The following is a 6,000-nucleotide window of genomic DNA, read 5'->3' on the forward strand; positions in this document are numbered from 1 at the left end:
TTGTGTCACAGACTCCATCAGGAGGTCTGTGCATGGGCCACTGGAGATGCTTCACCTTCAAATCCCCCAACTGCCCCACATCACCCCCCAGAACTCCACATGCCGCACCTCCACCTCAAGACTGGCTCCCTATTAGTGCTCCCAGCAGCGGTGAGAATGAGCTTTTGCAGTTGGCTAGCAAGCACACCTGCTTCTGCTTCACTGACTATGCTAGAGCCTTTGACTGTGTGGATCACGACAAACCATGGAAAATTCTTAAAAAGAAGGGAATACCAGAACACCTTATCTGCCTTCTGTGAAACCTGTGTGCAGGTCAAGAAGCAACAGTTAGAACCAGACATGAAACAATGAACTGGTTCCAAACTGGGAAAGGAGTACGTCAAGGCTGTATGTTGTCACCTTGCTTTTTAAACTTATATGCAGAGTACATTATGCAAAATGCAGGGCTGGATGAAGCACAAGCTGGAATCAAGATTGCTGGGAGAAATATCAATAACCTCAGATATGTAGATGACACCACCCTTATGGCAGTGAAGAGGAACTATCCTAAAGGAAATCAGTCCTGAATGTTCATTGGAAGGACCGATGCTGAAGCTGAAACTCTAGTACTTTGGCCACCTGATGCGAAGAACAGACTCATTGGGAAAGACTCTGATGCTGGGAAAGATTGAAGGCAGGAGGAGAAGGGGCCGACAGAGGATGAGATGGTTGAATGGCATCACTTACTCGATGGACATGAGTTTGAGCAAGCTCTGCGAGTTGGTGATGGATTGGTGATGGACAGGGAAACCTGGCGTGCTGCAGTCCATGGGGCCGCAAAGAGTCAGACACAACTGAGTGACAGAACTGAACTGAAGAGGAACTACAGAGCCTCTTGATGAGCGTGAAAGAAGAGAGTGAAAAAACTGGCTTAAAACTCAGAATTTATAAAACTAAGATTATGGCATCTGGTCCCATCACTTCATGGGAAATGGATGGGGAAACAATGGAAACAGTGACAGACTTTATTTTCTTGTGCTCCAAAATCACTGCAGATGGTGACTGCAGCCATGAAATTAATAGATGCTTGCTCCTTGGAAGAAAAGCTATGACAAACCTGACAGTGTATTAAAAAATAGAAGATTAAGAGAGCCTCCAACTAATAAAAATAAATGAAAAAAAAGAAACAGTAGTAAAATAAAAATTCTCTTTATGATATAATAAACATGCCTAGTTTAAAAAAAAAAATAGAGACATTACTTTGCCAACAAAGGTTTGTATAGCCAAAGCTCTGGTTTTTCCTGTAGTCATTTATGAATGTGAGAATTGGACCATAAAGAAGACTGAGCACCAAAGAACTGAAGCTTTTGAGCTGTGGTGCTGGAGAAGAACTTTGAGAGTTCCTTGGACAGCAAGGAGATCAAACCAGTCAATTCTAAAAGAAATCAGTTCTGAATATTCTTTGGAAAGACTGATGCCAAAGCTGAAGCTCCAATACTTTGGCCACCTGATGGGAGGAGCTGACTCATTGGAAAAGATCCTGGTGCTGGGAAAGATTAAAGACAGGAGGAGAGGGGGACCAGAGAGGATGAGATGGTTGGATGGCATCACCGACTCGATGGACATGAGTTTGAGCAAGCTCCAGGAGATGGTGAAGGTAGGAAAGCCTGGTGTGCTTCAGTCCATGGGGTCACAAGGAGTCAGACACGACTGAGCAACTGAACAACAACAAAGCAAATACACCGAGAAAGCCAGTCCAACTCTGTAGGCCTGAGAGAAATCACACACTTAAGCATTCGGTACCATTACTGAGAAAGTATGCACGCTTAAGGATTCTACCACAAGAGGGGACAAGTATGGAGCAGTGTACCCTTAGAAAAGGTCTGAGAAAGCCTCAGAATGCCTAGCAGGGGTGACAGAAAATATTTCTACCCCAAAGCCAATCATTAAGAATGAAATCGGTGATTGCCACTTCAAGGGGGAAGATAGCAATGCAAGGCTTCAAGTTATGCAAACAATCAAGGAAACATGACACCACAAAAAAATAATAATTTTTCAGTAGCCAACCTCAGAGAAGTGAATATCTGCAATTTGTCCAATAAGGAATTCAGAATAGCTGTTTTAAGGAAACTTGGTGAGCTATAGGTAAATATCAAAAAAGACAGTTCAGTGAAACCAGGAAACCAATACATGAACAAAATGATTCAGTAGAATCATTGAATATTGAAATATTGAAAAATAGTTCGATAGAGAGATAGGAACTTAAAAAAAAAGCACCAAACAAATTCTGGAGGTAAAGAATACAATAAATGAAATGGAAAATGCAATAAACAGAGAGCATAAACAACAGACAGGATACAGCAAAAGAAAGAACCCGTAGAATAGAGGACAGGATATTTGAAATTATCCAGTTAGAGGAGAACAAAGAACATTCTTGAACATTCTTACCGAACAAAAAAAGAGTGAAGAAAGCCTACATGAATTATATGACACAATATGTCATATATGCGAACAATACAGTAAGACTCATACACATGAACCTTCAAGTTGAGAACTTTCGAAGATGCGCATGTGCGTTCTATCAACACCAAGCTTGAGTGAAATTGCAACTTGCCCTCTTTCTCCCGCTGCTGACAGTCCTTCAGCTTTACTATCTCCTACCTCTTCTCCTCCCCCAATCAGTAACTTGCCAGTTTGCTCAATGCCAGCCCCTGTATACCAGCTGTTGTACTGTACTACTGTACTTTTCAGGGTACTATACTGTAAGATTTAAAATATTTTCTTTACTTTTGTGTTTATTTTTTATATTACTTGTTTACTTTTATATATTACTATATATTGTTTTATATATTACTTATATATATTATTATTACATATTACATATATAATACTCTGAAGAATATTCTACATCTATTAAAGTGCAGTACTCTATGTCAATTGTGTTAGGTGGATACCTAGGCTAACTTTGTTGGACTCAAGCAAATTGAACTTATGAACATGCTCTCAGAGAGGAAATCATTCATATGTAGGGGACTTCCTATATTTGCATTATGAGAGTCCCAGAAAGAGAAGAGAATGAGAAAAGGGCTGAAAGCTTATTTAAAGAAACAGGAGCTGAAAAATTCCCAAATCTGGAAGGAGATATGGACATCTAGATGCATGAAGCTCATAGGTCCCCATACAGATTCAACTCAGAGAAGACCTCACTGAGGCACATTATGATAAAATTGTCAAAAACAAAAACAAAGAGAGAATTTTGAAAGCAGAAAAAAAATTATTTAACTCATCTCATGCAAGTGAACCCCCATAAGGCTATCAGTGAAGTTCTCAGCAGAAACCTTGCAAAAAAGAAGAGCATAGAGAGATATGTACAAAGTGCTAAAAGAAAAAAAGAAAAAAAAAAAACTTTCCTCCTAAGAACAATAATAATAAAAAACTGGTCAGATAAGAATACTTTAGTGGGCAAAGTTGTCCTTTAGAAGTGAAAGAGAGATAAAGACTTTCCTTGACAAGCAAAAGCTAGTTCATACCACTAGACCTGCTTGTTCTAAGAACTGGGAGTTCTTCAAGCTGGAATGAAAGGACAGTAATTAGTAACATGAAAACATTGAGAAGTATAAAGTTCACTGATAAAGGTAAGTATATAGTCAAATTCAGAATACTCTACTACTGTGATATGGTAAAGTGTTATCCATTTAATTCTAGTATAAAGGTTAAAGGACAAAAGTGTTAAATATAATTATAGTTATAAACATTTTAACAAATATACAATATAAAAAGATGTAAATTGTGACATTAAAATCATAAAATGGGGGAGCAATAAAAGAGTAGAGGTTTTGTTTGTGATCAGTTATCAGCTTAAATAAAATTGTTATATTAATTTCTATATGTTGTTTTCTGTAAGCCTCATGGTAACCACAAAATAAAAACCCATGATAGATACAAAGAAAGGAATCAAGGCACACCACTATGGAAGATCATCAAACCACAAAGGAAGACAACAGGGAAAAAAGAAGGGAAAAATGGAACTGTAAAACAGCCAGAAAACAATTAACAAGATGGCAATAGTAAGTCTTTATTTATCAATAATTATCTTGAATGTAAGTGTATTCTATTCTTCAAGCAAAAGACAGTGGTTGGATGGATAAAAAACAAGACCCAACCATAAGCTACCTAAAAGAGACTCACTTCAGCTTTACAGACACACGCAGGCTGAAAGTAAAAAGATGAAAAAATACATCCCATGCAAATGGAAGCCAAAAGTAGAGCAAGTGAACTATATTCTATCAGAAAAATAGACTAAGTAAAAAATGTTATGAGACAGGTCACTAATGATGGAAGGATCAGTTAAGAGGGTAAAGCAATTGTAAATAAATGCACCCAATAAGAGCACCTAAATATATCAGGCAAGTATTAACAGATATTTAATTTAATAAAGGTAATAATATGCAACAATCAAATAATAGTAGGAGGCAGTTCCCCATTTTCAACAACAGGTAAATCACCAGACAGAAAATCAACAGGAAACTTTGGACTTGAACCACACTTGTGAACAAAAAGAACTGATATGGAACATTTTTTTTTTTCATATGGAACATTCTATGCAACAAAACAGAATACACATTCTTCTCAAGCACACACTGAACCTCCTCCAGAATAGATCATATATCAAGTCACAAACAGGTCTTAGCAAAGTTAAATAGACTGAGATCATACCAAGTATCTTTTCCAACCACGGTAGTCTGAAACTAGGAGTCAATAACAGGAGGAAGACTGAAGATTTCACAAATATATGGCAATTAAGCAACACACTTCTGAACAAACAATGAGTCAAGGAGGAAATCAAAAGCAATGCCACCAAAAATCTGTTAGGATAAAAGAATTCAGTAATGTTGTGAAATACAAACTTGACATACAAAAATCAGTTGAGTTTCTATACACTAACAGCAAATTATCAGAAAGAGAAATTAAGAAAACAGCCCCATTTACAATAACACCAAAAACAATAAAATAAGAATAAATTTAATTAAGGAGGCAAAAGACTTGGATAACTATAACTTGAAAACTATAAGGCATTGATGGAAGAAATTGAAGGCACAAATAAAGAGAACAATACCTCACACTGGTAGATTGGAAAAATTAATATTAAAATTTTCATACTATCTAAAGACATCTATGAAGTCAATGCAATCTCTATTAAAATTCCAATGGCATTTTTCACAGAAATAAAAAAACCAATCCTAAAATTCATAAGGAACCACAAAAGACCCCCAAATAAACAAGCAATCCTGAGAAAGAAGAACAAAGTTGGAGGCAAAATATTTTCCAATTTCAAACTTACAAAGCTATATTATCAGGATAATATGGCACTAGCATAAAAATAGAGACATAGACAAATAGAACTGAGTGAAGAGCCCAGAAATAAACCTACATGTATAGGTCAACTGATCTTTGATAAGGGCCACAAGAACACACAATAGGAAAAGGCGAGTCTCTTTAACAGAGTGTTAAGAAAACTGGATATCTACATGTAAAAGAGTGAAACTGGACCCCTCTCTTACACTACTCACAAAAATTAACTTGAAGTGAATTCAAGACTTAAAGGTAAGGAATCCCTGATGGTCCAGTGGTTAAGAATCTGCTTGTCAATGCAGGAGACACGGGTTCGATCCCTGGTCCAGGAAGATTGCACATGCCTCAGGGCAACTAAGCCAGTGCTCCGCTACCAGGCTTGCACTCTAGAGCCCAAGCTCTATAAGAAGAGAAGCCACTGCAATGAGAACCCCACACAGTCAGCTAGAGAGCAGCCCCCTCTTAACACAACTAGAGAACAGCACACACAGCAACGAAGATCCAGTGCAGCCAAACATAAATAAACAAAATAAAAACTTTATTAAAAAAGAAAAAAAAGACTCAACTATAAGACCTGACATTGTCAAACACCTAGAAGAATACATCGGGGAAAACTCCTTGCCATTGGTCTACGTAACATTTTTTAAAATATGACAATGAAAGCAAAAA

Source organism: Cervus elaphus, chromosome 20, assembly GCF_910594005.1.
Source record: "Cervus elaphus chromosome 20, mCerEla1.1, whole genome shotgun sequence".
Taxonomy (NCBI): domain Eukaryota; kingdom Metazoa; phylum Chordata; class Mammalia; order Artiodactyla; family Cervidae; genus Cervus; species Cervus elaphus.